Source organism: Lolium rigidum, chromosome 7, assembly GCF_022539505.1.
Source record: "Lolium rigidum isolate FL_2022 chromosome 7, APGP_CSIRO_Lrig_0.1, whole genome shotgun sequence".
Lineage (NCBI taxonomy): Eukaryota > Viridiplantae > Streptophyta > Magnoliopsida > Poales > Poaceae > Lolium > Lolium rigidum.
In genome coordinates this window covers 55,482,301-55,506,416 of record NC_061514.1, presented here as the reverse complement: position 1 = coordinate 55,506,416, position 24,116 = coordinate 55,482,301, and positions in this window count along the sequence as shown.

Genomic DNA, 24,116 nt, shown 5'->3' with positions numbered 1-24,116 from the left:
TTCATTGGTGTTATATCAGACTTGCATACTACACCATGCAGTGGTATGCCGGGTCACCACAGTTGGTATCAGAGCAAATGCTTTGACCTTAGGATTAAAACCCTTTAAAGGAGACCTATAGGTTTGGTAGTGTCTATAGGAAGTTGTCTTAGTCAACCAAAATACTACATATGACTTGAGATGGATATTCACTTGAGAATAATCCTGACACACTTGAGTCAACCTTTTCAATCTATCTTTTCCAAGTAAAGATAGTTAGCTAATCCCAAACATGTAGCACACCATTAAGTCCTTAAAACAATAGATGAGTAGATCACAGTTGGTATACAATACATGGTAGTCCAAAGAGAGGATACAACCATAAGGAAGATATCCTATTGGAAGATGTGTACCAACACATGTTATGGTTAAGTAAAAGTATTCAGACCTGTAATAGGAACGATATCAAGTAAGATAAGTATATTACGAAGATATCCCACTAGAAGGTGTATAACCAGACAAGTTAGGGGTAACTAAATCTATCCAAACTTGTGAAACATTTGATAGTAAATGATAAATCTAAGTTAGATGAAGTAGTATAGACCATGATGAGTCAATCATGGGAGGTAAGGAAGAGAGATATGAATAATATATGCTTATTTATAAGGTAGAGTTGTTAATCATATATGATTCACCTGAGAGTCATTATGTGATGAAATAGAACATCATAAATACTTAGAAGAAGTACAATAAGAAGTCAGGTGATCACCAATAGTGCAAGATTTATACTCCAAAACCATGGGAAGTATGCCAAGCACATCATGACCATATGCTTATGGTAGAAACACTTAGAAGTATAGGAACTATATCCTAATAAATATGTATTCAGAGTAACCATATTAGAACTAGTGGTATCATACAAAATAGTCCTCAATAGCATTTATATATGGTATAATACTTTGATAGTACTTCCAAACAAAACCAGGTTAACTTCAACTATTCCAGACCACTTTGTGTCAAGTTTATCTCATTGCAATTGTGCAATTAAGGTAAAGGTTGAGACAAATAGTAGAATCCCATATACTCGTGCTAAGTATCACGATATAAACCTATCCTATGTGGTGTTATATACTACACATCTCAGCCTGATGTTTAGAGATGTATTACTCAAATATTATATTCAGGCTTATGATGGTGTGTATTATAAGCACAAAGCTGAATCTTCTTCAATTTTATTGGAATTTTCATTGTTTGACTAGATCCATACATGAAGTTTGACTTTGATATGCAAGTGCATGTTGCAATATCAAGCCTTTACTTGATGCTATAGATCTAGAGGGTAACGGTATTCGTGTGAGGAAGTGACGAATTCCGGAGATTCCGAAGACAAGATGAAGGTTCACCAGATAAAGGAAACAAAGTTGTGGGAAGCAACCACAATATTCAGAAGGAAGTACCAATCAAAACTCATGCTTTACCTCAACAGAGGAGTACTTTAGTACGGAAGAAGCATGAAGGTGAGAAATATGATGATTATGGTGAAGCTCAAGCAGATCCATAGTTAATATAGAAGAGGGAATGCATGGGAAATCACTTAGGATACTATAATCATAGTGTCAGCTAGTGGTTTTCTTGCAACATTAAACCCTCGAAAAAGGAAGATGACCTATGAAACCATAGCAGATATAAGAAGACCATAGTTGATATCAGAAGACCACAATTGGTATAGGATCAATAATGCGAGATAAAGTAGAGGATGTCTCGTCCAGTTGATCAGAACCTATAATAGAATCCATTTCTGGATAACAAATAGACACAATTGGTATCAAGTAGTCCACCATTGGATTATTTGTACCAAGAAGTTGTGAACAAATAAAATTTTGTTAGCCAAATAACTATGATCTATAATCATTTAGTCGAAGATTCACATTGGATGTCCACAATTGAGTGGATACACCACAAACATTCTTTGTGAGACTTTTAGAAAAGTATAAACCATCAGTTAGACCCAGACCAGTATTCTAACCATAAGTCCAATGGTTGGAAGAAAAGGAGTTGAAGACCATAAGAAAACTCTAAGGGATAGAGTAAAGATTGAGTTGGATGTATAATGACTCACTACTTTAAGCAGGATAGAAGAAGAAGGTTGATACGTCCAATTTGCATCACTATTTTATATCATAATTTGCTGTTATTCATTGATATATTTCATATTTGAACATAATACTTATGTTATTTCATCTATTTTGCATATTTCATGATTATTGGAGGATCGAGCACCGGAGCCAGGATTCTGCTGGAAAAAGCACCGTCAGAGTACAATATTTCGGAAGATCAACAGTTGATGGAAATTATATCAAAAATCCTATTTTTCCAGATGACGAAGTGAGCCAGAAGGGGGAGCTGAGGGGACCCGAGGTGGGCCCACCCCATAGGCCGGCGCGGCCCAAGGCCTGGCCGCGCCGCCTATGAGGAGGGGGCCCACAGCCCCCTCTCGCCTCCTTTTCTGCGCGTATGCCTTCGTCCCGAAAACCTAAGCTCCAGAGGGTACCTCGCGAAGAGTTACAGCCGCCTCTGCGGGGCGGAGAACACCAGAGAGAAAAGAGCTCTCCGGCGGGCTGAGATCCGCCGGGGAAATTCCCTCCCGGAGGGGGAAATCGACGCCATCGTCACCGCCATCAAGTTGGACATCATCTCCATCACCATCATCATCATCATCACCGCCGTCTCCACCGCTGCACATCGTCACCGCTGTAGCAATTTGGGTTTGATCTTGATTGTTTGATAGGGGAAACTCTCCCGGTATTGATTTCTACTTGTTATTGATGCTATTGAGTGAAACCGTTGAACCAAGGTTTATGTTCAGATTGTTATTCATCATCATATCACCTCTGATCATGTTCCATATGATGTCTCGTGAGTAGTTCGTTTAGTTCTTGAGGACATGGGTGAAGTCTAAATGTTAGTAGTGAAGTATGGTTGAGTAATATTCAATGTTATGATATTTAAGTTGTGGTGTTATTCTTCTAGTGGTATCGTGTGAACGTCGACTACACGACACTTCACCTTTATGGGCCTAGGGGAATGCATCTTGTACTCGTTTGCCAATTGCGGGGTTGCCGGAGTGACAGAAACCTAAACCTCCGTTGGTATATCGATGCAGGAGGGATAGCAGGATCTCGGAGTTTAAGGCTGTGGTTAGATTTATCTTAATTACTTTCTTGTAGTTGCGGATGCTTGCAAGGGGTATAATCACAAGTATGTATTAGTCCTAGGAAGGGCGGTACATTAGCACAGGTTCACCCACACAACACTTATCAAAACAATGAAGATTAATTAGCCGTATGTAGCGAAAGCACTAGACTAAAATCCCGTGTGTCCTCGAGAACGTTTGGTCATTATAAGTAAACAAACCGGCTTGTCCTTTGTTCTAAAAAGGATTGGGCCACTCGCTGCAATTGTTACTCTCGCACTTTACTTACTCGTACTTTATTCATCTGCTACATCAAAACCCCCTGAATACTTGTCTGTGAGCATTTACAGTGAATCCTTCATTGAAACCGCTTGTCAACACCTTCTCGCTCCTCGTTGGGATCAACATTCTTACTTATCGAAGATACTACGATACACCCCCTATACTTGTGGGTCATCAAGACTATTTTCTGGCGCCGTTGCCGGGGAGTGAAGCGCTATTGGTAAGTGGAATTGGTAAGGGAAACTTCTACTCGTTTGTGCTGATTTTATTTCTGCTCGCTGCCATAATTCATTATGGAGAGATCATCTCTTGAGTTTTTATTTGGAAAATCTGCTACTACTGCAAAGGTAGTGGATGAGGCGCCAGGTGAGGAAGAGATACCATACAAAATACCTATGAAAATTATTGAACGTGTAGTGGATAACCGTTATACAGGGGATGGAACTGTCCACCCTGGAGATCATTTACTGTTCTTACATGAATTATGCGGTTTATTCAAGTGTGCAGGCATTGCTATGGATGAAGTGAGGAAGAAATTATTCTCTATATCGCTGTCTGGTAAAGTGGCACATTGGTATAAATTACTGGATAATGGGGATTCTCTTGAATGGAATGATATTGTGCCCCGGTTTTATTCTAAGTTCTATCCTCCAAGTGAAATTCACAAGGATCGGAACCGCATATATAATTTTTGGCCTCATGATGGAGAGAGTATTGCCCAAGCGTGGGGGAGATTGAAGTCTTTAATGCTCAAATGCCCCATTCATGAGCTTCCGGTAATGTTATTATTGATAATTTCTATGCAAGACTTTCTTTTGAAGACAAGACCTTGCTGGATACTTCTTGTTCCGGATCATTCACGCGCAACAAGGAAGAGTTTAAAAGGGACCTTCTCAATCGGATCCAGGAAAATACCGAAGGATGGCAGATCGACTACGTATAGAGAATCAGGTATAAATTATGATTATAAATGCATTGAAGCTTTTATGGATACTGATAAATTTCGTAATATGAGTGCTACTTATGGTCTTGATTCTCAAGTTGCTGCAAATCTTTATAAAGCTTTTGCCTCTCATGATTAATTGCCTAAGAATTTTTTTGATAAGTATCATGAACCGTATAAAGATAAAATTGATTCATCTATTAATAAATGCGTTGTAGTTGAAACTATTGATCATGTTATTCCTGAAGCTTATATTGAAAAAACTCCTTTCCCTGCTAAAATGAAGGAGTACTCTGTTAAATAGTGCGGTTCATAAAAGTGAAAAGAAACCTATAGAACCTGAAGAACAAATAAAAGTTGAATCTGCTGTTGCAATAGTTAAAGATCTTGTGACTGAAAATGTGGAGGATGGTCATATTATTTTCTGTGAAGATGCTTCTAATATTGTCTCACATCCTAATAAGTCCAAGAAAACTAGTGTTCCTATGCTATCTGTTAGAATTGGTGATCATTGTTGTTATGGTTTATGCGATATTGGTGCAAGTATTAGTGCTATTCCTTATGAGCTTTACACGGAGATTATGCACAAAATTGGTTCTTGTGAACTTGAAGATATTGATGTGGTTATTCGGCTGGCTAATAGAGAAACTATCTGTGGTGACCCGGCATACCACTGCATGGTGTAGTATGCAAGTCTGATATAACACCAATGAAACACCGTTCCACTAGTATTATATCGCTCAGAGTGGTACAACAGAAACATATGCGGGTCCAAGGTATGTCTATAGAATTACAACATCGACTCGTTACATAAGATCATCACAGCCTCCTACTTTACAATGAGGTAAAACTGCAAATAAACTCCAGAAGAACGACTCGTAGTCTAATCTTATCACGAACTCTATTTGTAGAGTATTTAACTAGCTACAGAGGCTAAGAATAGATTCTAGCTAATTAGGAGCTAGGTTTAGGAAGCTAGTTCCCTTCTATGGCTAAACTAGGTTTTCTCCTTGATGGATGTGGTATCTGACTCCTCTGACAGGTCTTGTCTCTTGAAGTAGTCGTTGACTCCTCGGCCTTCGAGTTGCACTCGTGGATCCTCCTTTGATGCCTCCATATCTAAGCGGGGATTTAAGAGTGGGATGAGTACGAGCGTACTCAACAAGTTCATTATAGGAAAGAGGTGTTTAATGCACTAGCTACGAGCATTAGACCGTAAAGTCTAATACCAATGCAAGTTTTCATAACCATTTCTTCAAAAGGTTGCTTTTATTCGAAGAACTATGTCCGTCAGCCTTCACCGGTTTACTAGAACTTCATGGAGCTCCTTTCCGGCCGCGTTCGCAGCTCCATATCCCGAACAGGGAGTGACAGGTCACGGTTCTTTACACTCCGCAGAGGTGTGTTGCTTTACCCATAAGAGATCTTAACCTTGGTGCCAACCGAGCCGCGAGCTCGTCCACACTTCCTATGGTGTGAGGCCCGGTATAAGGTCTAGCCAATCATGTTCCTCCGCTACCTCGAACACCCACCCTTTGTTGGCATGCTCCGACCCTGGGTCCTCGCCGGTCCCATTATTCCCACTCACGGGTGGACCCCGACCACGACAACAGTTTGGGACTCGTTAACCAAACTCCTTCGCCGGTAGCTGCAACCCATCATAGACCGCAATACCGTGGGGACTTAAGGCCTCCCCAGCCAACCGCTTGCTCTTCGAGCGACAAGTGTCTACGGACTATGCCGTGGGGACTTAAGGCTTCCCCAGCCAACCGCTTGCCCTGACAGATACAAGTGTCTACGGTAGAGCGCATCCGTTGATGAACGAGAGGTGGAAACACTTTTGACTACTCCGTCCCAGTCCGGATCTTATGGTTAACACGGGTATTACGGCACAAGAATCACTGGCGACATTTGTTGTTTAATCCTAGATGGATATAAACCCTTGCAATAGAACCTCCACCATATCAACACAATCCATGGTTCCATTGCCCACCACATAGTCATATTCATAGTTATGAAAGTAGTGGTTTTGATTTTTATGCAATAGTGATAACCATAATAATTTGCAAGTAATTTTATAGAAATATTCAAATGACCTGAGCAAGTGATGAACTTGCCTTTCTTGACTGCAAGATTATGCAGGCAAGGTCTTCGATGCGCAATAACTCCAAATTCTGAAATAGCATCATCGTCCGGTAAGGACGATGTTTAAAAGATTGGCAAGGATGCAATAATGCATAATTATGAGATGCAATCATTCTAAGCGTGTCCTAACCCCGATGATTTAGGATTAGTGAGTGGTAATGATTGGTTTAGGGTGTGTTGCACTTTTAGAGTGATTCACAAGCGAGGTTATTATTCAGGGTTGTGTTGTTTTAGAATCATAAGCAGGTGGTAAAATGAATAGTAACAATCATACACAACCAGGATTAGTAGCTGTATAATAAGTAAAGAGCAGTTGTCAATTTTAAGTCCTTTAGTGCATGGTTGATGATTACTTGTTGATACGTCCAAAACGTATCTACTTTCCCGAACACTTTTGCTATTGTTTTGACTCTAATTTGTGTATTTTGGATACAACTAACACGGACTAACGCTGTTTTCAGCAGAACTGTTCCGGTGTCTCGTTTTTGTGCAGAAATCCAACTTTCGGGAAAATCTTCGGAATTTATGCAGAAGGCCCTATTTTCCCGTAATACTGACGGAGCCAGAAGGACAAGTAAGGTGGAGGCCCGAGGGCCCCACACCATAAGGCGGCGCGGCCTAGGGGGGGCCCGCGTGGCCATATGGTGTGGCCCCCTCGGCCGGCCTCCGACGCCCTCCTTCGGACTATATAATGCCTTCGACCTAAAAACGCACGGAGAGAAGTCGAAATCGCCAGAAAGCCTCCAGAACGCCGCCACATCGCGAAACTCCGTCACGGGAGCCAGAAGTCTCCGTTCTGGCACTCGCCGGGACGGGGAATTGGAGGAGATCATCGCCATCATCACCGCCAACGCCTCTCCATCAACCAGCCATGCTTCCCCCATCCATGTGTGAGTAATTCCCCCGCTGTAGGCCGAAGGGGATGGTAGGGATTGGATGAGATTGGTCATGTAATAGCATAAGATTGTTAGGGCATAGTGCCTAGTGTCCGTAATTGGTACTTTGATGATATTGTTGCAACTTGTTATGCTTAATGCTTGTCACTAGGGCCCGAGTGCCATGATCTCAGATCTGAACATGTTATTGTTTCATCATGATATTCATTGTTTATTGATCTTACCCGCAAGTTGTATACACATGTCGTCGTCCGGAACCGATGGCCCCGAAGTGACGAAATCGGGACAACCGGAGGGAATGGTAGTGATGTGAGGATCACATGTGTTCACGGAGTGTTAATGCTTTGCTCCGGTACTCTATTAAAAGGAGTACCTTAATATCCAGTAGTTTCCCTTGAGGCCCGGCTGCCACCGGCTGGTAGGACAAAAGATTTTGTGCAAGTTTCTCATTGCGAGCACGTACGACTATAATTGGAACACATGCCTATTGATTGCTTTGTACTTGGACACCGTTTTATTATTATCTGCAAATGCCCTGCTATGATTGTTACATGAGTTTCTCTCATCCATGCAACGCCCGTCATCCGTCCCCGTGCCTACGTATTTTAATCCTGCTGTTTACTATAATCACTACCGCTGTCTTTGTTACTCGTCGTCGTTATTTCACTATCGCTATCGCTATAAAACCGTTACTACTCGATAAACTCTTGCGAGCAAGTCCTGTTTCCAGTGCAGCTGAATTGACAACTCCGCCGTTAAGGCTTCCAAGTGTTCTTTGTCTCCCCTTGTGTCGAATCAATAAATTGGGTTATACTACCCGCGAAGACTGCTGCGATCCCCTATACTTGTGGGTTATCAAGACCGTTTTCTGGCGCCGTTGCCGGGGAGCATAGCTTTATTTGGAAGTTCACTTGGATTGATATTGTTCGCTGCAAATTCTCCATCATGGGTAAAGCTCGCGATTCTAAAGTCGCCATATTACCATCCACTACAAGAAAAGGTACAACTCTGAGTACCTCGCTACTCTTGATTCACCATCCGTGATAAGTCAACTTGTTTCACCGCCACAAGCCGGTACGTCCGCTGAATCTGAAAACTCTCATAATATTGATAATGTTTCTGCTCGTGCTTGATGATAGTGGTTCATTGGGATCCTTTCTAGATGCTACAATTGCTAGGTCTAGACAAATTGAAAATGCTGAAACTCCTAATGAAAATGCCACTACACCTCTTAGTTCACCTGAACTTGATTATTCTAGTGATGATCCTGATGAAGATTATGTGGAGCTTAATGATGATTTTATTGATAAATGCAATTCTATTACTGATGCAAGAAACATTAAAAAGTTTCTCGCACAATATACTGTTAAACATAAGCTATCTCCTGATCCTAAATTTGCCACATCTCCTATATGCATTAAGGATAAAGATTATGATTTTTCTCTTGATCTATCTCATATAGCTATTGTAGAGAAAGCACCCTTTTGTGGTACTGAAAAAGAAAGTGCTGTAGAACACATGAATGAACTTTCTTCTATGAGTAGTTTGTTTTCTGATGATATCAAGATGCGTACTTACTTTGTCATTAAAATTTTTCCTTTCTCATTAAAGGATGATGCTAAAACTTGGTATAATAATTTGCCTCCTGGTTCTATTAAAAGTCCAACCGATTTGCGTGATGTTTTCTTTCGAAAATACTTTCCTGCTAGTGCTCAACATGCTGCTTTACAGAGAATTTACAGATTTGATCAAGGAGATGAAGAGAAATTGCCTGCGGCATGGGCAAGATTTTGTTCTCTTATCAGAGCTAGACCTGGACATGATTTAGAAAAGAATGATCTACTTGATATATTTTATAGTGGACTAACCATTGAATCTAGAGCATATTTGAATAGTTGTGTCTGGTTGTGTTTTCAGAAAAGAACTCCGGACTTAAGCTGAAGATTTATTGGCTAGAATAAGCCGGAATCATGATGATTGGGAAACACCCGAACCAACTCCAACGCCAATATTGAAGAAGAGGGGTTTAATTGAATTGAATGATGATGATATGCGGGAAGCTAAGAAGTCTCTCAAGGAGAAAGGTATTAAATCCGAAGATGTGAAGAATCTACCTCCTATAGAAGATATATGTGAGATAATTCCCCCTTCACCCATGATTGAGGTAAACTCCCTTCAACGCTTTACTAGGGAAGATATTCCGTATTCAAAACCTCCTCGCACAATGCTTAGATGAGTTTGATAATTATATTGTTAAGCAAGAAAATTTTAATATGAGAGTAGAGAATCATCTAATGGAAAATTCTCAAGCTATTAGCAATTTGCATGATATTGTGGAGAGAACCTCCAATGATGTTAAGGTGCTTGTTAAACATTTTCAAATGATTCAAACTCAAATTGATCAACTCACTAAAGTGCAAAATGACTTGCTAAATAATAATTCTAAAGAGAAACATGCTTATGAAGTAACAACTAGAGGTGGTGTCTCTACCCAGGATCCTCTATATCCTGAAGGGCACCCCAAAAGAATTGAACAATATTCTCAACGCATTGAACCTAGTGCTCATTCTAAGAAGAAAAAGAAGAAGAAACATAAAAATGTTGTAGAATCCTCTAAACCTGTTAATGATCCTAATAGTATTTCTATTTCCGATGCTGAAACTGAAAGTGGTAATGAACATGATAATGATAATGATAATGATAAGAATGATGCTTCTGATAAAGAAGAGGTAGAAGATGAACCTGAAAAGCATGCTAAAAACAAAAAGTATACTAAAGAAGATTTTATTTCTAAGAAACATGGTAATGAAAGAGAACCTTGGGTGCAAAAGCAAATGCCTTTTCCTGCTAAGAAACTAAAATCAAAGGAAGAAGAACACTATAATAAATTTTGCGATTGGATGAAACCTTTATTCTTGCAAATCCCTTTGATCGATGCTATTAAATTGCCTCCTTATTCAAAGTATATGAAAGATATTGTTACTAACAAAAGGAAAATCCCCAATGAGGAAATTTCCACTATGCTTGCTAATTACTCTTTCAATGGCAAAGTGCCGAAGAAGTTGGGCGACCCAGGTATACCTACTATTCCTTGTTCTATCAAGAATAATTATGTTAAAACTGCTCTGTGTGATTTGGGAGCCGGTGTTAGTGTTATGCCTTTTTCTCTTTATAAGAGGCTTTATTTAGATAAGTTGATACCTACTGATATATCTTTGCAAATGGCTGATAAATCTACTGCTATTCCCGTTGGTATATGTGAGGATGTTCCTGTTCAAGTTACTACTAACTCGCTTGATATTAACTGATTTTGTTGTGTTGGAAATGCCTGAAGATGATAATATGTCTATTATTCTTGGGAGACCTTTTCTTAACACCGCAGGGGATGTTATTGATTGCAATAAAGGAAAGGTTACTTTCAATGTTGATGATAAGGAGCATACCGTCTATTTCCCCAAGAAGATTGATAAAGTATGTGGAGTCAATACTATTTCTAATGTGAGAACTATCAAAGTTGGAACTATTGATTGTCCTATATATGAGCCTAAAGAAGGTTATCAAAATCTTATGATTGGATCCATATCAATACAATTCAAGGTAACATGATTGATTTGAGGGTTATTTCTTCTTATGCTATGTAAAAATTATTCGGTGGCAAGACTTGATCAACCTTGTTAACGAATACTTTTTATATGCATAGAGCCGGTAAACAACATCTCTTTCTCACTCCACTTGTCTTACTTGCTGTAGCACTTTTGATTTGCAAAGTTCCTTACTTAATTAGAGTTTTCAAAAAATTTCCTGGCCAGTAATAATAAACTTAATACCCAGAAATGTGCATTTTTCAAAGTTTTCAAAAATTCACAAAAATTATACCGTTAGTCCTATTTTTCGAAGAGGCACCTGGGAGCACCAGAGGATGACCCGTGGGGCACCCCGAGGTGCCACACCACTCGCCGGCACGGCCAAGGAGGGGGCGCGCCACTCCGTGGTGTGGGCCCCTCCTTGCCCCACTACTTCATCTCTTTCTTCCAGCATCTTCTCTCTCCCGAAAAAACTCGAACCAGCTTTCTCTCACTTGCGTTTTTGCTCAAGAGCTCAGGATTTTTCGATCTCTTTGCTCAGCCCAGATTTCTGTCTGAAATTTGGCACATTTGCTCTCCGGTATGTGACTCCTCCGCCTATCCAAATAGAATTTTGTTTGGTTGAGTATATCTTGAATATTTTGCTGCTGTAGGTAACATGTTTAGTGAGCTTGCATGGTTGTTCTAAGTTGTATAAACTAGTTTTGATGCATGATTAGTACTCTAGCAAGTTCCTATAGTAGTTCCCCTTGATTATATGTCACCAAATCAAGTTTTATATCACTTGTTGAAAAATTTCAGAAAAGAAAGATGAAGAAGTTCAACTTTGGAGAATTGTTCAAGAGAGGAACAACCAGCACCGGGAGGCCTTCTAGGGCCGCCACCCGGCTTAGGCGATCATACAATGAGGATATCATCGCGCCTAGCTTCGCGCCCGAAGAGGACAACGGGGCTCCTAATGCTTCGTCTTTTCCATGCTATGATTTTCTGAGAAATGCAGGGATATTGGATGATTTCTTCACCCTTGTCAATAGGGCGGGCTTAACCACCTACGTGGGAGACGAAAGGGAGCAATACTACATGCTCACCCAAATTTTCGTCGAGAGCTTCAAGTTCAACAACACGTAATATGAGCCGACAGTTGCATTCAAGATCTATGGTAATCCTGTTACTATGGAATTGGAAGATTTTTGTCGTGCATTGGGTATTGCCCCTGTAGGTACAGCAAGGAGGATTGATGACAACCCCCGGGACCTGTTGGAGCTCTATCGAGGGATCACCGATGATGATTATCGCACCATTCAGCGTGGCAAGATAAGGAACATTCAACTCCCCGCCATTAAGTATTTTGCATATTACATTGCTACTAGCATTCTTGGTAGGGAGAACACTAGCAATATTTCTAGTTACCATCTTGCTTTCTTGAATATTGCACTTACTGGTCGGACATCTTATCACCTTGGTTCTCTTATTGCTCGCCGCCTGTCTAATAGGGGGCCTATTTTTGGAGGAACTATTGCACTGCGCGTTTTAACACATTTAAGACTCCCTCTTGATCCTAATGATGTGCCATTGACCCCTAGGAGACTCGATATTGCTACTATGAAGAGTCATCATTTTGTTACCGCCAATTCTACTTTAGATAATATGGTCTATAGAATGTTGTTTGCTGACGGGGATGAGAAGGAAATCCCTCTTCCCCAGCCAGGTTTGTTCAGTATTGACAGGCAATCATGGTCGCGCACTAAGGAGGAGGTGGATGAACATATGAAGATACAAGACTTCCACCAGCAGCATGACTCCGAGGACGCCGAGCCCTCCTACGACTACACCGTCACGTATCCGGGTGCTTCTTCTAGCACATGCCCGGAATATGATCCATCTTCGTCGTACTACGGAGATACTACCTCATGGTCTCGATGGGATTGAACTCCACTTAGGCCAAAAGCCTAATCTTGGGGGGAGGTATACCAGCATCACTCATTCTTTGCATATTATGATTGCTGGATACTTGTATATACTTGTTTTGTTTGTTTGAGTGGTTTTCTAATGAGAGGAAGATGATATTTGGGGAAGTGCTGCCTGAAAACAGATTCTGGACTGTTACCGTAAAAATTCTCAAAAATAGCCAGAACAGTATTTTGCGAAGCCAATTTTTGTGCATGTTCCCCAGGTTGTTATCTAACTTTCATTAGTTGAACACTTTTCGATTTGAGCAGTGGAAGAATTTATTAAAAATCGAGTACTGTACTGCTGTCAAGTTTGACGAATTTCTGCTGCTTTGTGTTTATGTGAGTCTTCTAGTTTGCCATTTCTTGTTTTTGCTTTGTTTCCTTCCCAAAACACAAAAAGACCAAAAAAAATTCTGTTTTTTTCTCTTCACCATTTGTTTGCTTTGGTTTCTTGCATTTGTTTCGCTTTATTTGCTATTGCTAGTTTGCTATAAGAAAACCCAAAAAGATTTTGCTTTGTTTGCTTGTTTCCTTTTGTTCTTGTTTCTAATTCGAAAACACCAAAAATATTTGCTGTTCTTCTTTGGTTTGTAAAGTTCATTATGAGTTCAATGGTCTTCGGTGGCTGGAGCGTGGTTTTCATTTTATATTATCCAAGCTACACAAGTGAAAGGCAATAATGACGATCTACGACAATTGGATTGTGGTGAGAGGCTGGTATGAACTCTATTTGTTTTCATTTTTGTACATATACTCATCCATGTGAGCATGCTTAGTTGGTTCATGTGAGGTATATGTTATTTGAGAAAGTCTAGTAGTTTATGATCTCTCATGTTTAGCTCCAATTTATTAATATGAGTAGCATGTCATGGATGTTTGCTTGCATTGTTTTATTCATAAGTAAGTATGGCATTGTGGTATCCTCCTCTGAATAATTCATTTATATCGACTTGGCACATGCTCACGCATGCATATGACTGAACAAAAAGTCAATTAAGCCTCGATGATCTATATTGCTTCGTAGTTCTTGTATCACTTTTATGCCTCCGTTAATTTATTTTGCCGCAAGCATGATTATGACAGTCACTGCTCTCTTGATTTGTCGCTCCCTAGTCTTTTGCTAGCCTTCACTTGTACCGAGCGGGAACGCTGCTCGTGCTTCCAAACACCTGAAAACCAAGTTGTTCCAAAGTGTCCACCATAAATACCTATGCATGGCATTTCAAACCATTCCAAGTAAATTCTCATGCGCTACCTTTAAAACCTTCAAAATGCTTCTCAATTTGTGTTTATGTTTCATAGCTCATGAGGAAGTATGTGGTGTTTAACTTTCAACCTTGTCATTTACTTTTGACGGACTCTCATATGGACTAGTGGCAGATCCGCTTATCCAATAATTTTGCAAAAAGAGCTGGCAATGGGATTCCCAGTCCCGAATTAATTAACTTAAATAGACACTCCTCCATGGTTTGTGATTGTTGGACGGCACCCGGAGGATTCGGTTAGCCATGGCTTGTGTAAGCAAAGGTTGGGGGGGAGTGTCATCATCATAATAAAACTAAAATAAAAAGGCACTCCTTCATGGTATGAGATTGTTGGCAGGCACCCGAGGATTCGGTTAGCCATGGTTTTTGTAAGAAAGGTTGGAAGGAGTGCCACATAAACATGCAAATAATTCATGGGAGCCGCTCTTGGGAGTCCGGTTGGCGAGGTAGTTAGTGTACCCATTACCATTCGTTGACAACGACAAACACCTCTCAAAATAATTTTACTCCTGATTTCAAAAATGAAAAGCTCTAGCGCATGTTAATCCCTCGCTTCCCTCTGCGAAGGGTCAATCTTTTACTTTTATGTTGTGTCTCCATTATTTCTTTGAGCACTATCTTGAGAGCACAACTGTCATTCTTAGTATAATATGCTTGTCTCAAAATATGATTGATTGTGGTATAACTTTGATGCTTTTATCTTTGACAATCACTACTTCTAGTCTTTCTATGAACTCCGGAGGTGCCTGGGCATTTATGTTTTGCCGATCAAATACGGGCAAGCGAGATACCACTTTATCATACTCTCTTATGAACATTGCAATCCCGCTTATATACATGATTCATGATGCTTATTATTAATTGTTGGTACCTCTCCATGATTGACATAGTCGTTAGATGATCTTATTTGCATGTATCTCATTATGAACTGCTTAAGTATTAGCCATAGCATGAGAATATATACATCATATGAGCAAATGTGTTCGTGAAAGTTCTTTTATCGCTCAGCTTGTTAATCGAATTGCTTGAGGACAAGCAATAAGCTAAGCTTGGGGGAGTTGATACGTCCAAAACGTATCTACTTTCCCGAACACTTTTGCTATTGTTTTGACTCTAATTTGTGTATTTTGGATACAACTAACACGGACTAACGCTGTTTTCGCAGAACCGTTCGGTGTCTCGTTTTTGTGCGTAAATCCAACTTTCGGGAAAATCTTCGGAATTTATGCGAAGGCCCTATTTTCCCGTAATACCGATGGAGCCGAAGGACAAGTAAGGTGGAGGCCCGAGGGCCCCACACCATAAGGCGGCGCGGCCTAGGGGGGCCCGCGCGGCCCTATGGTGTGGCCCCCTCGGCCGGCCTCCGACGCCCTCCTTCGGACTATATAATGCCTTCGACCTAAAAAACGCACGGAGAGAAGTCGAAATCGCCAGAAAGCCTCCAGAACGCCGCCACACCGCGAAACTCCGTTGCGGGAGCCAGAAGTCTCCGTTCTGGCACTCCGCCGGGACGGGGAATTGGAGGAGATCATCGCCATCATCACCGCCAACGCCTCTCCATCAACCAGCCATGCTTCCCCCATCCATGTGTGAGTAATTCCCCCGCTGTAGGCCGAAGGGGATGGTAGGGATTGGATGAGATTGGTCATGTAATAGCATAAGATTGTTAGGGCATAGTGCCTAGTGTCCGTAATTGGTACTTTGATGATATTGTTGCAACTTGTTATGCTTAATGCTTGTCACTAGGGCCCGAGTGCCATGATCTCAGATCTGAACATGTTATTGTTTCATCATGATATTCATTGTTTATTGATCTTACCCGCAAGTTGTATACACATGTCGTTGTCCGGAACCGATGGCCCCGAAGTGACGAAATCGGGACAACCGGAGGGAATGGTAGTGATGTGAGGATCACATGTGTTCACGGAGTGTTAATGCTTTGCTCCGGTACTCTATTAAAAGGAGTACCTTAATATCCAAGTAGTTTCCTTGAGGCCCGGCTGCCACCGGCCGGTAGGACAAAAGATGTTGTGCAAGTTTCTCATTGCGAGCACGTACGACTATAATTGGAACACATGCCTATTGATTGCTTTGTACTTGGACACCGTTTTATTATTATCTCGCAAATGCCCTCGCTATGATTGTTACATGAGTTTCTCTCATCCATGCAACGCCCGTCATCCGTCCCCGTGCCTACGGTATTTTAATCCTCGCCGTTTACTATAATCACTACTCGCTGTCTTTGTTACTCGCTGCTGTTATTTCACTATCGCTATCGCTACAAAACTGTTACTACTGATAAACTCTTGCGAGCAAGTCTGTTTCCAGGTGCAACTGAATTGACAACTCCGCTGTTAAGGCTTCCAAGTGTTCTTTGTCTCCCCTTGTGTCGAATCAATAAATTGGGTTATACTACCCGCGAAGACTGCTGCGATCCCCTATACTTGTGGGTTATCACTTGTCATATAATTCAAAAGAATAACTTTTGAAGAACATGTTTTATAATAAAGAACAAGTATGATGTCTAGGTTTGTGGGGTTCTATGGTTTTCTATGATTCTAATTGGTTTCTGGAGTAAGTAGTAGATGGATCACAACCTAGTTGGATTCATCAACAAAAAGGGCTTGTAAGGTTGAGTTAAGCCTGGCATTCTAAGCAATTATTCATAAAAGATTGTTGTCAAGGTTGGTTTATCTTGCTAGTGATAGCTGGCTAGGGTTTATAGGTCCTTATAAGCAGGGTTGAGGATGATTCTTTATTTGCTTCAAAAGAATAACTTTTGAAGAACATACTTCTTAAATAATAAGAAGTATATCAATTAGGGTTGAGGTGGTTTAGGTTGTACTGTTGGTTCTATTAAGTAAGGAATAATTGGCTCCTGAATAGGATGGTTGATAAGTATCTTACACTAGTGGGGTTTAGTGGAACAGGGTTATGTAATGTGAAATAGTAGGTATCCGCTATTAGGGTTCATCACAATGGTGTGATGCTAAATAGGGATAAACAAGGATGATGGCTTTGGTAATAGGATCTAGGGTTTACACTTGGTTGACCCTACTGGATTGTTTAGGTCTGATGATGATGAACACATGGGATACCCATATATTAGTGATAGGTCTTCTACATTTTATGTGGCTAAGACAGGTATTTATTTGCTACTAGGGTTCTATGCTTTGAAAGAATGTACCATGATCACATGCTCTAACCTAGGGTTTAGGTTAGAAGCAATTTAGGGTTCACATGTAATAATGGAACTAGGGTTCCAAGTAGAGTTAGGTTTTTTAGGGTTCCACATGAAATTATGAGGTTGTCACTTTGTCTCTAATGGAACTAGGGTTTCCTATTTACCCTATAATTCTTGGATTAATAACTTCATTAACAAGTTGAAGTTATTAATGAGTTTGAAATAAAAATAATATTGGATTTGACATTTTATTATTTTTAATGATTTAATAATTAAGGTACTTATTAATTAGGGTTTAAATCTCTCTGATAAAGATTTAACCAAATAACAAATAAGAAAAATTAATTTTAATGTTTTCTTTATTTATTTACTGGTTTTTATTTAATTTTGAAATTTTTACTAATTATTGAATTTTAATTGAATTTAGAATTAGAATTAAAGGCTTAAATAACAAGTATTAAATAATTGAATTTTTATTAAAAATAAAATTTCATTTTATATTTTTATTGGATAGATTTTTCTTTTATAAGAATTTTGATATCTCATTTGTATTTTTCTGAGTTTTTATGAATTTTCTACAATTATCTAAAGTTGCAGCAATTTTATTGAATTGAAATTAAAACGAAGGAACCGCTAACCGTACCGGGCCTAGGGCTACCCAGAGGTCACCGACGAGTGGGCCTATGTCCACGTCCGACGCCACCTAGGCGTGGACTCGGGTCAAGTATCCGCCAACGTGGCCAGGAGTATGGTGGCCGGCGGCGAGCCGATCACGGCGCCGTCGATACCCTGTACCCCCAGACGCGCGGCTACACTCGCTGGACCCAGCGCGACGTGACGAACCAAGTAGTGGCTGCGCCCCCTCCGAATGGTCACCGGAGGGTGGCCGGCGACGATGGTATGTGGCGGTTTCCGACGAGCATCGACGACAACGAGCTACGGTGGGTTCTAAGATGCAATAAGATGCTCTCGAGAAGCGTATGCTCACCCTGATGGTGAAGAGCTTGAAGGAGGGGCCGATGGAGGACAGAGACGACGCGGCGGTCGCCATTTCCCCCGCGGTACTGCGGAAGGGAAAAGCCGAATTCGCTCTCCTCTGAGCTCCCCTTGACGCGCCCATTTACCAGGTGGACGAGGACGTCGTGGCGCGCCTCCAGAGCTCATCAGCGAGCTACGGGGTGGTCGGGATCGACGGATTGCTAGAGTTGCTGGCAGGTTAGGATTTCGGAATAGCTGCGGGAAGAAGAAAAGTGAGGCGCTAGGGTTTGCTCCTCGTATTTATACGGCTCCTCTCGGCCTTCGGCGTTCGTGGGCGTCTGCGCTGGCGGTCGGGACGTGGAGCTCGCCGTCGCCGTGGCGGTCTGCTGCGCGTCGAGGGGGAGAAACGAAGACGATGACGTCTCCCCATCTTTATCCAAGCGAAAGGGTACCTGGGCATGTTTGGGCCGTGCTGGGCTGAGTAGATTGGGCTTCGGGTGGGCCAGTTGCTGGGCTGCTGCACACTGGTGAGGTCCAGGTAAGCCTCCTTTTCTTTATCTCTTTTATTTTTTTACTGTTTTATTTCTTGTTTTGAATTCTGGTTTTGTAATTCTGTTTTGAATTCATATCTGAATTCAATTATGCTTTCAGATGTTTTATACCTATTTTTAATTAGGGCTTAACACTAATAATCATGGCATGACTCCATTGTCTAATCTAATGTGTAATGCATGATTTTATTTATATCCTTGTGGTTTCTATTTAATTTTCTATGTAGTCATGATTTTGTGTGTTTCTATGAAATTCCTTTTCTTCCCTGCAATATATCTCCTTTTTGAATTATTTAATGTGGGTGATTGCTTCCCAAAGCATTTTAAAGATTTTTATGAGGTCCTGGTTTCTTATTTGGGAGTATTGTCCATTTGCATATAATTTTATGTGAGCAACATTTTATTCAGGTTTGGTAAGTTTGATGATTATCCATATTAAAATTAACATTAGTATTTTGGTTTCATAATCCTTAGAAATACCTAGAGTAATTATTGCCCTCATCATGGTTTGGTCTTGGTTATAAAGATAAGTGATTGATCACCATCATGGTTTTAATCAAATGGTTTAGCACTAGATTTTACTTAAGTTCCATATTTAAGCATGAACTTTAATTAGTGAACAGTTCTAGGGTTCTCATCATATTCACCTAATGGCAATTGGTTTGGATCTCACTTAGGGTCTAAGTTTATATTATGATCACCATAGTGATACACATTCTAGGTTTGAGATATGATTAGAGGTTGTAGAATTGAGATGACACCATTTTATATTTGCTAGTCTTTAGTCTCCCCTTACCAAGGTAATACGATTACTTGCTTAATAATTTATGTACTCCTTTAGTGAATGAGTACATGGGAATTGGTTTTATCTTCTACCAATAGATTTCTAATATTAGCCTTAATCTATCATTAAGGTAATTAAAGTGGTTATGGTTCTTTTTATAGTTAACTATAGTTATAATGATGGGTGATTTCTCATCATGCAAAGTATAGAATTTGGCACTAGGTTTTCCTTATGTTCTTAATATCCTCTGCCTCAAGTTCTTAGGGTTTATGATCACTACTCAATTTATATTGATCAAGGTTTGGCTTCTGAGTTATCTCTCAAGAATTTAGGTCTCTCACTCCCAAGCTTAAGTATTGTCTTGATGAACTAAGGTATAGCACTTCTATTTTATTTTCTAGGATGGGCATATTATGGTTGTCTCAATAGTTTATATCCCAGGAGAATGCCTGAGATATTACTTAGGGTTCTTTCCAGGGAATGAAGATATAATCATCTGGTATATGGATAGTTTTCTCCCTTCATTTCAAGTGTTGCCTCATCTATCTTAAGTATAACACCAAAGCTTGAGCTCTCTCATTTAGGAATGGTGATTCTAGGTTTTATGGTGTACTCACAATATCTCAATAGGCATCAAGTCTAAAGCTCCACTTGACTATCTTGGTTGAATTAATTCCCCCCTTACTTTATCAATTTATAGACAAGGTATTATTCCATGTGATATTAGGCTATCACATCATTTCAAAGTGAAATGTTTTAGGTCCTAATGCTTTAGTTCAAGAATTATTCTTGACTCTTAATTAGGTAAAGCTAAGGTTGGTATAATGGTCTCTCTCATTTGGGCAGGAATTCAATACTAACTTAAGGTTAGGCTCCATAGGAATTGATGTGATCATCAATATTTATGTTTAAAATAAATGGTTTCTCTTTCTAGGAATTTCTTGAATAATATCCTAGGGTTACTCTTAAAGATGATGATTTGAATATATGGATGTATATCCTAGGTTTAGTTCAAGGTTTATCATTGATCCTCAAATAAGTAACATAGAACTCTCACTTCTCTGGGTTTGATGTATAATAAATTGAAAATAGAGGAGAATTATATTCCTTAGTTAGATCTCCTTGTCTTGTTTCCAAGATTAAAGTAGAATGGGTATCATAGGGTTTATGGTAGGAGCTTGGATTAGTTTAAGACATGGAGAAGATAAGTGAAGAATAGTTGCTACATTCATTGTTACTTGATTTACAAGTAGATGTATGTTCATATGTTGTAGCAAGGAATATCATGTTGTGATCTTTAATAAGATCAAGTAGTTGATCATTGATTAATATGTTATTGTGTTTGTTGAAATTCCATTTGATCTAACCCTTCAGATCAAATCATCTCTTCCCAAAACAAGGTTTTAACAAAGTCACATTGAGGTTTATGGCGCTTGACTTGATGAGCTACTTCAATTCCACCAAGGTCAAGTGAAACTTCAGTTACTGTGACTGTTTTACATTAAAGCGCGAAAATTCCCAGCATTTTCTATGCATGAATGCAATGCACACATCTGTTTCCTCTATTTTTGTAACCCCATTACCTGGGATATTACAGTCTCTACCCCTTAAACTAAACTTCGTCCTCGAAGTTTGAACTCTCTCACGTTTCCGAAGTGTGGATCTGACTTGTGCAGACTACGACTTTTCTCGAACTCCGTATGGATCTCACTAGATATAATTGAATATATCCCTTGTCCAGATTCTTCCTGGAATCCATTAGGGTTTGTCTCTGAACCATGGTTCTTACTTTGATTCATTGATTTCTTCCAACTCTATAAGCTTGTTTCCTTTCTCATTGAAGATTCAATGATTGAGACTTCTTCTTGTCCTGACAGTCTTAATTGAGGACTAATTGGATAACATTCTCCTATTTGATAAAATAGGTCTTTGTTTTCCCTTACTACCAAAACTGCAATGATGGTACTAAGTAAGGTACTTACCATGGAAATGGTCATGATGATTTATTTCCCTAAGAATGGATTAGACTCATTTAGTCCATCCAATCAGGGATTATAGTTGATAACTATATCTATTTTGGGTCATTTAGGTTCCATGAAAGGAATCTTTCAACTAGTCTTTGGTTTTGGTATGTTCAATTTCCTTCAGTCTTTGGCTTTCTTGAGCTGTATTTGGTCTATGGTATTTTCTTCGTCTTACTTCTTTATGCTTAACTTACTTGTGCTTTCGTACTTCTGAGTAAATACTACCCACTTTCTCAAGTTATAATCCACTTCTTACTTCCTCGAGGTATAAATCTCGGCTTTTGGTCTGACATCTTTCTGAAAGTAGTGTTCAACAATCTTATGAGAATAAGATTGAACTTCCTTTCAGTTCAAACCTTCATCATCTATCTTGCTCAAAATATTGAGTTATTGTACTTCCAACTCAATCTTTACTCTACCCCTTAGAGTTTTCTTATGGTCTTCAACTCCTTTTCTTCCAACTATTGGATTGATGGTTGGAATATTGGTCTAGGTCTGGCTTATGGGTTTGTACTTTTCTAAGGTCTTGCGAAGAATATATGTGGTATATCCACTCAATTGTGGACATCCAATGTAAATCCTTCGTCTAAATGATTATAGGTCATTGTTATTTGACTAACAAAATTTTATTTGTTCACAACTTCTTGGTACAAATAATCCAATGGTGAACTACTTGATACCAATTGTGGCTATTTGTTATCTAAAAATGGATTCTATTATAGGTTCTGATCAATTGGACGAGATATCTTCTACTTTATCTCGCAGTATTGATCCTATATCAATTGTGATCTTCTGATATCAACTATGGTCTTCTTATCTCTGCTATGGTTTCATAGGTCATCTTCCTTCTGTCAGGGTTTAATTTTGCAAGAGAACCACTAACTGACACTATGAATATAGTATCCGAAGTGATTTCCCATGCATTCCCTCTTCCATGATGACTAGGGATCTGCTTGAGCTTCACCATAATCATCATATTTCCCACCTTCATGCTTCTTATGTACTAAAGTACTCCTCTGTTGAGGTAAGCATGAGTTTCTGATTGTACTTCTTTCAGAGTATTGTGGTTACTTCCCACAACTTTACTTCCTTCTTTTGATGAAACTTCATCTTGTTTTCAAAATATTCAGAATTCGTCACTTCCTCACACGTTTACCCTTACCCTCTAGATCTATAGCATCAAGTAATAACTTGATATTGCAACATGCATTTGCATATCAAAGTCAAACTTCATGTATGGATCTAGTCAAACAATGAAAATCCAATAAAATCCAAAAAGATTCAGCTTTGTGCTTATAATACACATCATCATAAGCCTGAATATACTAGTTGAGTAAGACATCTCGAAACATCAGGCTGAGATGTGTAGTATATAACACCACATAAGATAGGTTGATATCGTGATACTTAGCACGAGTATATGGGATTCTACTATTTGTCTCAATATTTACCTTAATTGCACAATTGCAATGAGATAAACTTGAAACAAAGTGGTCTAGAATAGTTGTGGTTGACCTAAAGTTCTTTGGAAGAATTAACTTAGCTTCCATTTTGTTGAGGACTACTTCACATGATATATCTAAGTTCTAACTTTGCTACTCTAAACACATAACTATGGAAATATAGCTCCTATACTTCCAAGTGTTTCTAACATAAGATTATGGTCATGATGTGCTTGGCACACTTCCCATATCTTTGGAACACAGTTCTTGCACTAATGTCTGGCTTCTTGTTGTACTTCTTCTAAGTATTTATGATGTTCTAGTCCATCACATAATGATTCTCAGGTGAATCATATATGATTAACAACTCTTCCTTGTAAATAAGCATATGTTTATTCATATCTCTCTTCCTTACCTCCCATGATTGATTCATCATGGTCTATACTACTTCATATAACTCATATTTATCACTTGATATCAGTTGTTTTACAAGTTTGGATAATTTACTTACTCATTACTTAACTTAGTCTACATTTTCTATTAGGATATCTTCATTATCCTTATCACTTGATATTACTCCTATTACTGGTCGGGATAATTTTATATAATCATAACATGTGTTGGTATACATCTTCCAATAGGATATCTTCCTTATGGTTGTATCCTCTCTTTGGACTACCATGTATTGTATACCAACTGTGATCTACTCATCTATTGTGTTAAGGACTTATTGATGTTCTACATACTTGGAATTGGCTATCTAACTTTACTTAGGAAAGATAGGTAAAAAGGTTGACTCAAGTGTGTCAGGATTATTCTCAAGTGAATATCCATCTTAAGTCATAAAAAGTATTTGGTTTAACTAAGACAACTTCCTATAGACACTACCAATCCTATAGGTCTCCTTTAAAGGG